This window comes from Triticum dicoccoides, chromosome 1A, assembly GCF_002162155.2.
Source record: "Triticum dicoccoides isolate Atlit2015 ecotype Zavitan chromosome 1A, WEW_v2.0, whole genome shotgun sequence".
Taxonomy (NCBI): domain Eukaryota; kingdom Viridiplantae; phylum Streptophyta; class Magnoliopsida; order Poales; family Poaceae; genus Triticum; species Triticum dicoccoides.
Window position 1 is genome coordinate 190315536 of NC_041380.1, and position 11751 is coordinate 190327286.

Consider the following 11751-nt stretch of genomic DNA (forward strand, 5'->3'; position numbering starts at 1 on the left):
ATGGGCCGGAGCCCTCCTCGGCAAGGCCCGGTTTCGGCAAGACAGAGTCTAAGCAGATGCACGAAGTGGGACAGAAGAAGAAGGTAGTGCAACACCCCGTTTATTTGTTAGTTCCCTCTTATAGGGGGCTAGATCAAGATATTCTGGTATGCAAAAGCCACTTTTCGGCCTCCTTATGGCCTCGAGAAAGTTGTATCACTATTTCCAAGCCCATGAGATCACCATTGTCACCCGCCTCCCCTTGCAATGGATTTTGCACAACCCACATGCAACGGGGAGGATTGTGGAGTGGGCATTGGAGTTGTCAAGCTTTGGCCTCAAGTTTGAAAGTACTTCAACAATCAAGAGCCGAGCCTTGGTAGAATTCATAGCGGAATGGACCACAACGCCCGACGAAGAGGTTCAAGAAACCACCCTTCCCGGCAAGGAGACCTGCCACGATTGGGTTATGTACTTTGATGGTGCTTTCTTACTACAAGGTGCTGATTCCGACGTGCTACTCATCGCGCCCACCGGAGAGCACCTCAAGTACGTAGTCCAGATGCACTTTCCTTGGGAAAAATCAACAAACAACAAGGTGGAGTACGAGGGATTGCTTGTCGGTCTCAGGATCGGGCAGACCTCGGAATCAAGAAGCTCATCATCAGAGGCAATTCGCAGCTCGTTGTTAAGCAAGTCGACAAGGATTACCAGAGCCCGTTGATGGAGGCCTACGTGGATGAAGTGAGGAAGTTGGAAGAGCGTTTTGACAGATTCCAAGCATCACATGTTCCCCGAGCGGAGAACGGCATTGCTGACGACCTATCGACACGCGCTGCCCTGAAGTTGCCTGTGGAACCAGGTACCTTTGTGCTTCAATTAACTCAACCATCCGTCGAGCCATCAGCAGGACAGAACAAGCGAAGAAAGGCGGACCCTGGCAAGTACTTTCCCGCTGAGCTCCCAGGAGCCGCCGGCAAAGACGTTGCCGGGTGCCCCAAGCTTGCCAGAGAGCAGCAACCCCCGGTGGAGCCTCGAGCTCTAACCGTAGAGGCAGCTGCCCTTGCCGCCGAAGATGTGCCTTTAGTCCTTGCCGTCGAGCCTCAGGCTCCCGCATGGGCACAGCATACCGTCTGTTTCCTCCAAACAGGGGAGCTTCCTGAGGAACAAGCAAAACCGGAGAAAGTAGCCCGTCGGTCCAGCATGTACCAGTTTGTGGAGGATGCCCTATACAGAAGGAGATCAAACAGCGTGAAGTTGAAGTGCATTCCTGGGAAAGATGGACTAAGGCTGTTGGCGGAGATACATGAAGGCATGTGTGGCTCCCACATAGGGTCGAGAGCCCTTGCCGGCAAAGCATTCCGGCAAGGCTTCTTCTGGCCCACTGCCCTCCAGGATGCAACTGCCCTAGTAACCAAGTGTGAAGCGTGCCAGTACCATTCAAAGAAGCTTCATCAACCAGCCCAAGCTCTTCAGACAATCCCTCTTTCCTGGCCATTTTCAGTCTGGGGGCTCGACATATAGGGCCCCTTTCCCCATGTTGTCGGGGGCTTTGAGTACTTGTACATCGCGATTGACAAGTTCACAAAGTGGCCAGAAGTAGAACCAATGAGAAAGGTGACAACACAGTCAGCCGTCAAGTTCTTCAAGGGGCTAGTCTCCTGATTTGCTGTGCCCAACAGAGTCATCACCGACAACAGCACGCAATTCACGAGTCGCACCTTCATGCAGTACATTCAAGACCTCGGTAGCAAGGTCTGCTTTGCTTCTATTGCTCATCCCAGAAGTAATGGCCAGGCCGAGAGGGGGAATGCAGAAGTGCTGCGAGGCCTCAAGACTAGGACTTTTGACAAGTTGCACAAGTGCGGAAGGCACTGGGTTGATGAGCCGCTCGCTACCAGTAGGCCTTGCGCCGCTATCATAGCTGCAAGGTTCACGCCCGAAGCCTTGAGGAAGGCGACCTTGTTATTCAGTGGATTCAATCCACCAAGAATTCAAACAAGTTGACACCAAAGTGGGAAGGCCCTTATCGGGTAATACAAGTCACCAGGCCCGGCGCACTCCGCCTGGAGACCGAAGATGGCATTCCGGTGAGCAATTCCTGGAATATTGAACATCTTCGCAAGTTTTACCCCTAAGGCGCGGTTGCCGGGAGCCCTGGCAACCCCCATTTTGTACTAGCCTTGCCGGCAAGGCATGTAACCCTATGTACAAAGCCAGGCGCAGACCCTGTGCACAGTCAGGGAAAGGAATCCCTTAGTATGTATAGTTTCCTGTCGATTCCCATGTTTTTGTGTATACATATATGCATGCTTGTGCAGGGTCTTGTACTGCTTTTTGATTCCAATAAATGTTAGTGGACCATCGAGGTTCCATGCTCTTGCCCTCTCTTCTTTCCAGCCACGGCAAGGGTGCGCGATCCCGCCAAGGACCCAGCTCCGGCAATAAGTCGAGAAGACCGCCCGGCACGGTGATCCCTGGCAAACCAAAAGATAAAGTTACCTCTTGCCCATTTGTGTTCGTAACCTATGACTTGTGCATTAGAAAACCTCGCCACTCTTCTTTAAAAACTCGGGTGCTCCCATTTTCGGTCCGAACGCTGCTTCAGTCGGAGTGGTCGTAGTAGCCCTTGCTATAAGGAGGTGGATGTGGGGCTGGACCCTTCGTCTGTAACCCGGTAGATATGATTCTCCAGAAGGTGCAAAGGGCGCCGGCAGGGCAGCTTGTCGGGAGGACTCGTTTACTTACATTAAGGAGGCATTTTGCCTCTGCACAAGAATAACGCGTGCACGGGTTCCCGGCAAGGCTAGAATTTTTCATTAACATGCTCATGCAAGAATAGAGGTTACAGGACACAAGCATGGACTCGAGAGATTACATTATCTAGAAATTCAAATTTGGCAAGTTCCTACAATTTAAAAGAAAGATAGGTGCCCCGTGATCTCCATTCTTTCCCCTTTCCTCCTAGGTGCGGCAGGTGAAGGCAAAAAGGAAGTGGTGGGGAACGCGCCGATGGAGAGCTTGACGAGGAAGACCCTCGGCAGGGCGCGTGGCCGAGGGAGGAAGGCAGCGCGGTTAGTCGGAGTCAGAGTCGACATCCTCCCGCTTGACGCCCTCATCTCCATTGTCGTTGTCCTCCTCGTCACTCCCACTCGAGGAGGAGGTTTCGTCGTCAGTGGAGCTCTCCATGCAACACCTTAGGCAATTTCCCAAGTACCCAAAAACCTTGATGGAGAGCAGGCCGTTCTCCATCAATTTGAAGTGGAGGAAGATCCCCTCCGACTGGTTATGGGCACGGGCGAAGGTTTTCCACCTGTGGCGGAGATACATGACATGAGGGGCGGGGAAGTCGACATTGACCCGCATGCTGCCATTCCCGTAGCCCCTCATATGCAGCCTCAAGGCTTCTGGCGGGTCGAGCTCCATCTCCCGAGTGAATGGAGTGGGGAGATGGAGGCGACCGTGCACTGGCTTGTGTAGCCTGATGAAGAATTCGCGGGGCTTGTCTCCGACATGGCCCTCAATCGGGGGAGGAGCCGCTGGCGGAGGCGCGGCCGGTGCACCGCCCCGTCCTCCTCTCCCCCGAGCGCCACAATGGCCTCGACCTCGCCCCCTCCCTCTTCCTCTCGTGGCCGGCTCCGCAACCATGAGCTCTTGGGGAGGAGGGGCACGCTGTTGAGCAGAGACCCTCGTCGCTGCCATCGGAGCGCCGGCGCACCCTCCCGCCATAGTGAAGCAAAGGAAGGAGTCAAGATGGAAGGAGATGAATGTTGAAGGATTGAAGGATGCCAACCCCCTCCCCTTCTTATAAAGGGGAGGGGTCGGGGATCGACCGCCCCACTTAGCCAATCCGGCCACCAGGAGCGCAGGGAATCGGGACCAACCCGCTGCTCCAATCAGCGACGACCCGGTTTCCCGCCTCGCCATTAAGGCCCGTGCCCTCCGCGTTCGCCGCCTACCCTCCTTGGTCCATGGAGGACACGTGGCGAGCAGGACAGAATCGAGAAAACAAGTGAGGTGACTATTTTCCACCCCGTGATCATGGGGCGCGGGCGCCTTGAAGGCCATGACCCGAGTCCACTTAGTAAATGAGTCGCGCCCCTGCGTTTTCCTCTTTTTATGGGATTGAATTTCTATGCGGGATTGATTTTGTTTCTCGTAATCTTTTAGATTCCACCGTGGGTGATACTTTTATGGAAATTATTTTGGGTGAAGCTACCAAATTGCTTGATAATATTATGGCAAATTATTCACAATGGCATACCGAAAGAACTCCTACTAGTAAGAAGGTTAATTCGGTTGAAGAAATTTCTTCTTTGAGTGAAAAAGTGATGCTCTTGTGAAATTGGTTGCTAGTAAAAGTGATCCTGTTGATTTCAATGTATGCCTTTGTCTACTTTGATTGAGAAAACTAGTGATGTCGTAGATGTGAATTTCATCTCTAGAAATAATTTCAATAACAATGCTTATAGAGGTAATTTTAATCCTAGGACTTTTCCTATTAATTCCTCTACTAACTATGGTAATTCCTATGGAAATCCTTCTTATAATAATAATAGGAACACCTCTGATCTTGAGAATAATATTAAAGAATTTATCAACATGCAAAAGGTTTTCAACACTACCATAGAAGAAAAGTTGAATAAGATTGATGATTTGTCTAGAAGTGTTGATAGAATTTCTCATGATGTAGAAAATCTCAAGATGAAAATTTTTGTGCCTAAAGTTGAGGAATCAATTAAAGCTCTCTATGTTTCAATGGATGAAAGTAAGAAAAGAACCGCTATGCATAGAGCTAAAAGAAATTTTTTAGAAAAAGCGTTTTCTAATGATCACATTCGTAAAAGCGATGAAGATCTTAAAATGATTGGTGTTTCTTCTATTGATTCCTTGTTTAGTAAAGTTAAGATTGATGAAAAAGGGACTAGACAAGAGTCAACTTTAGCTAGAAGGCGTCCCGATAATCCCGAGGGTGAAAATCTTGTTGAGAAAATTGATAAAATTGGGTTTGAAGAGGTCAAAAGTTTAACTAGTGATGTGCCCACTCTTTTGGATTAAAAAGACTTTAATTATGATAGTTGCTCTTTGAATGATTGTATTTGTTTGTTTCAATCCATGATAAATTCACCCCATGCTTATGAACAAAATAAAGCTTTTACTGAACATATTGTTGATGCTATGATGAAAGCTTTAGAAGAAAAATTGGAATTAGAAGTTTCAATTCCTAGAAAATTGCATGATGAATGGCAACCTACTATCAAAGTCAATATTAAAAATAATGATTGTTTTGCTTTTTGTGACTTGGGTGCTAGTGTTTCTACAATTCCGAAGTCTCTATGTGATGTGCTTGGTCTTACCGATATTGAAGAATGCTCTTTAAATTTGCACTTGGCAGATCTACTATTAAAAAGCCTATGGGAAGAATTAATGATGTTCTTATTATTGCAAATAGGAAGTATGTGCCCATGAATTTTATTGATCTTGATATTGATTGCAATCCGTCTTGTCCAATTATTCTTGGTAGACCGTTTTTACGCACTATCGGTGTCGTGATTGATATGAAAGAAGGAAATATTAAGTTGCAATTTCCTTTGAACAAGGGTATGGAACACTTTCCTAGAACAAGAATTAGGCCACCATATGAATCAATCATGAGGGCATCTTATGGATCTCGAACCAAAGATGAAAAAACTGAGATTCTTGCTTTATGCCTAGCTAAGGGCGTGAAACTATAGCGCTCGTTGGGAGGCAACCCAATGAATAAAATTTATGTTTACATTTTTCTTTTTCTTCTTGAGTGTTAGCACAATTATGCTACATTTATGATTGTGTTTTTTGTGTTTTCTATGTTTTAATTAGTGTTTGTGCCAAGTAAAGCCTTTAGGATCTTCTTGGGTGATAGTTCTTTGATCTTGCTGAAAAAATAGAAACTTTTGCGCTCCTGAAAATAATTTTCAATTTTAACTAGAGAGCGGTAAAATACCAATTCCTACTGCAGTAGATTTATATACAAATTTTCCAGGAGGTCCTAATTTTTCATAGTTTTTGTAGTTACATAAGTATTCGAAATATCCATATTGCTACAGACTGTTCTGTTTTTGACAGATTCTGTTTTCTTTGCGTTCTGTGCTTGTTTTGATGATTCTATGGTTTTCTTCGATGAGTTTTTGCCATAGGAAAGTTGGAATACAGTATGTATAATGCAAGAATAAAATATGAATTGGTTTTCCACAGCACTTATAGTAGTGATTTGTTTTCTTATACTAACGGATCTCACAAAGGCTTTTGTTGAGTTCTGTGTGATTGACGTTTTCAAGTTTTGGGTTATCTTACGATGGATGAAGTAATAAGGAGTAAGAAGAGCCTAAGATTGGGGATGCCCCAGCATCCCAAGCTATTATCCAAAAGAGAGCAATCAACTAAGCTTGGGGATGCCCCCGAGTGGCATCCCCTCTTTCTTCTAACGACCATCAGTATTTTACTCGAAGCTATATTTTTATTCGTCACATACTATGTGTTTTTCTTGGACCGTCTTGTATGATATGAGTCTTTGCTTGTTTTATTTTGTGTTTTTATTCTTGATCCCTTGCTGGACACACCTATTTGAGAGAGCCAAAATTATGTCATGTCTTGTTAAAATTGCTCTCTATGCTTCACTTAAATTTTTTATGAGCTATGGATTTGCTCTAGTGCTTCACTTATATATTTTTGAGCACTATGTGCTTTAGTATTTTTAAAGAAATGCTCTCTTGCTTGACTTAGAATTATATGAGAGTTAGTAATTTTTTTAAGAAATTCTCTCTTACTTCACTTAAATTATTTTGAGAGAAAGAAATATTATGCTCATGATCTTCACTTATATTTGTTTGAGCTTATCAAAAGCAACACATGAAAATTAGTTCCAAAGTGATAGATATCTAAGAAGGATATAATAAAAACTTTCATGAAGATCATTGGACAAAATAAACTTGATTCCTTATAATAGTTTTGAGATATGTTGATATAATATGTGAGTCATGTTGATGAGTAATTATGTGATACGTCCATTTTGCATCATGCTTTTATATCGATATTTATTGCATTATGGGTTGTTATTACACATTATGTCTCAATACTTATGCCTATTCTCTCTTATTTTACAAGGTTTACATAAAGAGGGAGAATGCTGGCAGCTGGGATTCTGGGTTGGAAAAGGATCGAATATTAGAGACCTATTCTGCACAACTCCAAAAGTCCTGAAACTTCACGGAAGATGTTTTCCAAATATATAAAAATACTAAGAGCAAGAACTTCACCAGGGGGCCACACCCTGCCCACGAGGGTGGGGGGCGCCCTACCCCCTGGGCGTGCCCCCCTGCCTCTTGGGCCCCCTGGTGGCCCTTCGGTGGCCATCTTCTGCTATATGGAGTCTTTCGATGGGAAAAAATCATAAGCCATCTTCTCGGACGAAACTCCGCCGCCACGAGGCGGAACCTTGGCGGAACCAATCTAGGGCTCTGGCGGAGCTGTTCTGCCGGGGAAACTTCCCTCCCGGAGGGGGAAATCATCGCCATTGTCATCACCAATGCTCCTCTCATCGGGAGAGGGCAATCTCCATCAACATCTTCATCAGCACCATCTCATCTCAAAACCCTAGTTCATCTCTTGTATCCAATTCTTGTCTCCAAGTCCGGGATTGGTGCTAGTAGGTTGCTAGTAGTGTTAATTACTCCTTGTAGTTGATGCTAGTTGGTTTAATTGGTGGAAGATCATATGTTCAGATCATTTATGCATATTATTACCCCTCTGATTATGAACATGAATATGCTTTGTGAGTAGTTATGTTTGATCCTGAGGACAAGGGAGAAGTCTTGCTATTAGTAGTCCTTTGCTAGCCTTCATCTTGATATAGGTATTATTTTGCTGTTTTAAGCAAATTTGTATGTGCCATCTCTAATTTTCAAAATAAACCTCTCTTTTGTGTGCTCGTACCGCTCGCAAGGTGGTGAGGGGTGGCTAATATTTTCCATGCTAGATGTGTTATTCTCACGATGAGTGTTTATTCACTTCTCATTGCACGAGAGTAAGGCAAAGGTATTAGGGATGCCCAGTCCCAAAATGAAAAATGAATTTACTTTAGGTTGTCAAATAATAAATTCCTTGGAAAGTGTTGGTATGGAAGGCACCCGTGGATACGGTTAGCCATGGAAAGTGAAAGTATGGTGGAAAAAGGAATAAACTTTAATTTTTGTTTGGGAACCGCCTATGATATATCTAGCATGGAAAGTGTTGGGAACTCTAAGTCATTTTTGTTGGTGGGAAAGGCACACCTCTCAAAATGTTTTTATCTCTCAATTTTTGCTTTGAGCTCTGGCACCTCTTCAAATCACTACTTCCCTCTGCGAAGGGCCTTTCTTTTACTTTATGAAATTTTTATTTTTGAATTTGAGTCTCCATCTTCTCTTATAAAAGCACCAACTAGGAGGCACTATGATCGTACTTGAGCATTTGGTGTAGTTAATATGCGAGTGTGTTTCATGAATGGATCGAAGATTGAGCATGATGGGCTAGGGATAGCTTATTTTAGCATTGATATTTTGAAAGACATGGTTGCTTGTTGATATGCTTGAGTATTTAAGTTATCATGTCAAAACTAGACTATTGCTTTGAACAATATAAAAGTCCAAATGTCCATGCTATAAAGAAAAGAATATGATATGACATGTTAGGCAGCATTCCACATCAAAAATTCTGTTTTTATCATTTACCTACTCGAGGATGAGCATGAATTAAGCTTGGGGATGCTGGTACCTCTCCAACGTATCTATAATTTTTTATTGTTCCATGTTGTTATATTATCAATCTTGGATGTTTTATAATCATTTTATAGTCATTTTATATCATTTTTTGGTACTAATCTATTGACATAGTGCCAAGTGCCAGTTGCTGTTTTTTGCATGTTTTTTACATCGCAGATAATCAGTACCAAATGGAGTCCAAACGCAGCGAAACTTTTTGTGGAATTTTTATGGACCAGAAGACATCCGATGGGCCGGAGAAGCACCTAGGGGGTGCCCCGAGGTGGGAACAACCAACTAGGGCGCGCCTAGGCCCCCAGGCGTGCCCAGCTGGGTAGTGCCCACCACGGGTGTCCCCTGAACTGCCTCTTTACTCTATAAATACCCCAATATTCCATAAACCTAGGAGAGTCAACAAAAATCAATTCTAGCCGTTGCAGAGTCCAGAACCACCAAATCCAATCTAGACACCATCACGGAGGGTTTCACCACTTCCATTGGTGCCTCTTCGATGATGCGTGAGTAGTTCTTTGTAGACCTTCAGGTCCATAGTTAGTAGCTAGATGGCTTCCTCTCTCTCGTTTTATTCTCAATACAATGGCCTCTTGGAGATCCATATGATGTAACTCTTTTGCGGTGTGTTTGTTGGGATCCGATGAACTTTGAGTTCATGATTAGATCAATCTCTTTTTATCCATGAAAGTTATATGAGTTTCTTTGATCTCTTATATGCATGATTACTTATAGCCTCGTATTTATTCTCCGATATTTGGGTTCTGTTTGGCAAACTTGATCTATTTATTTTGCAATGGGAAGAGGTGCTTCGTAGTGGGTTCGATCTTACGGTGCTTGATCCCAGTGACAGAAGGGGAACCGACACATATGTATCGTTGCTACTAAGGATAAAACGATGCGGTCTATTTCTACATAAATAGATCTTGTCTACATCATGTCATCGTTCTTATTGCATTACTACGTTTCTCCATGAACTTAATACACTAGATGCATGCTGGATAGCGGTTGCTGTGTCGAGTAATAGTAGTAGATGGAGGCAGGAATCGGTCTACTAATCTTGGATGTGATGCCTATATAATGATCATTACCTGGATATCGTCATGAGTATTTTAAGTTCTATCAATTGCCCAACAGTAATTCATTTACCCACTGTTTGCTATTTTTCTCGAGAGAAGCCACTAGTGAAACCTACGGCCCCCGGGTCTCTTCTTCATATTATTTTCCTTTGCGATCTATTTTCCTTTGCCTTTATTTTCAGATCTATTAAACCCAAAAATACAAAAAATACCTTGCTGCATTTTATTTTATTTGGTGTTCAATCTATCAATATTTACAACTCTCCCACTTCTGTTTGCCAATTTGTGGCACCGTTACCCGAAAGGGATTGACAACCCCTTTTACACGTCGGGTTGTGAGTATTTGTTATTTGTATGCAGGTGTTGTTTACGTGTTGTTGCTTGGTCCTCCTACTGGTTCGATAACCTTGGTCTCATATCTCAGGGAAATACTTACCGCTGTTGTGCTGCATCATCCGTTCCTCTTTGGGGAAATACCGACATAGCTTCAAGCCGCCATCATACTACAGCATCCCTTCCTCTTGGGGGAAATACCGATGTAGTTCTAGCAGACATCATGTACCCAATAGTTTCTTTAGGGTATCCTATGAAGACGCACTTCTCCGATTTAGGTTTGAGCTTATCAGGCTGAAGCCTTTGGACATAAGCATTGCATCCCCAAACTTTAAGAAACGATAGCTTAGGTTTCTTGCAAAACCATAATGTATAACGTGTCATCTCAACGAATTTAGACATTGCCCTATTTAACGTGAATGCGGCTGTCTCTAATGCATAACCCCAAAATGATAGTGGTTAATCGGTATGAGACATCATAGATCGTACCATATCTAATAAAGTACGGTTACAATGTTCGGACACACCATTATGTTGTGGTGTTCCAGTTGGCGTTAGTTGTGAAACTATTCCACATTGTTTTAAATGAAGACCAAACTTGTAACTCAAATATTTGCCTCCACGATCAGATCGTAGAAGCTTTATTTTCTTGTTACAGTGATTCTACATTTCACTCTAAAATTCTTTGAACTTTTCAAATGTTTCAGACTTGTATTTCATCAAGTAGATATACCCATACCTACTCAAATCATCTGTGAAGGTCAAAAAATAACAATACCCGCCACGTGCTTCAACACTCAACGGACCACATACATCGGTATGTATTATTTCCAATAAGTCATTAGCTCGCTCCATTGTTCCGGAGAACAAAGTTTTTGTCATCTTGCCCATGAGGCATGGTTCGCAAATATCCAATGATTCATAATCAAGTGATTCCAAAATCCCATCTGCATGGAGTTTCTCCATGCGCTTTACACCAATATGAGCTAAACAGCAGTGCACTACTAGGAAAAGGGCTATAGATGGAATTGACACTAATGGCGCACCAGACATGTGGTGCGCCATTACTATATACTAGTGGCGCACCATCTGTTGGTGCGCCACTAGTAACCAAATGTTTTTTTTATTTTTTCAAACATACTAATGGCGCATCCGGGCAGAGTGCGCCATTAGTAGTTAGAACTACTAATGGCGCACCAGCCATAGAGTGCGCCACTACTGTATTTTTTTTACTTTTTTGCAAAACTACTAATGGCGCACTGTTGCATAGTGCGCCATTACTAGTTTAAACTAGTAATGGGCACTTTTTTTACTTTTTGATATCATGAATATTTTTAAATTTCATGGGCACTTTTTGAATTCATGAATATTTTTTCAAATTTGATGATATTTTTTCATATTCCATATGAAAAAAATGTTGAATATTCATGAGGACACTCGATCTCGATCCCCCTCCCTCTCGATAGCTATCCCCCTCGCCAGATCCCCCTCGCCACTGAGCACCCCCCCGCATCCTCCCCCTGCTCCACCGCCGCCGCCGACCCCCGCACCCTCCCCCGCTCCACCGCCGC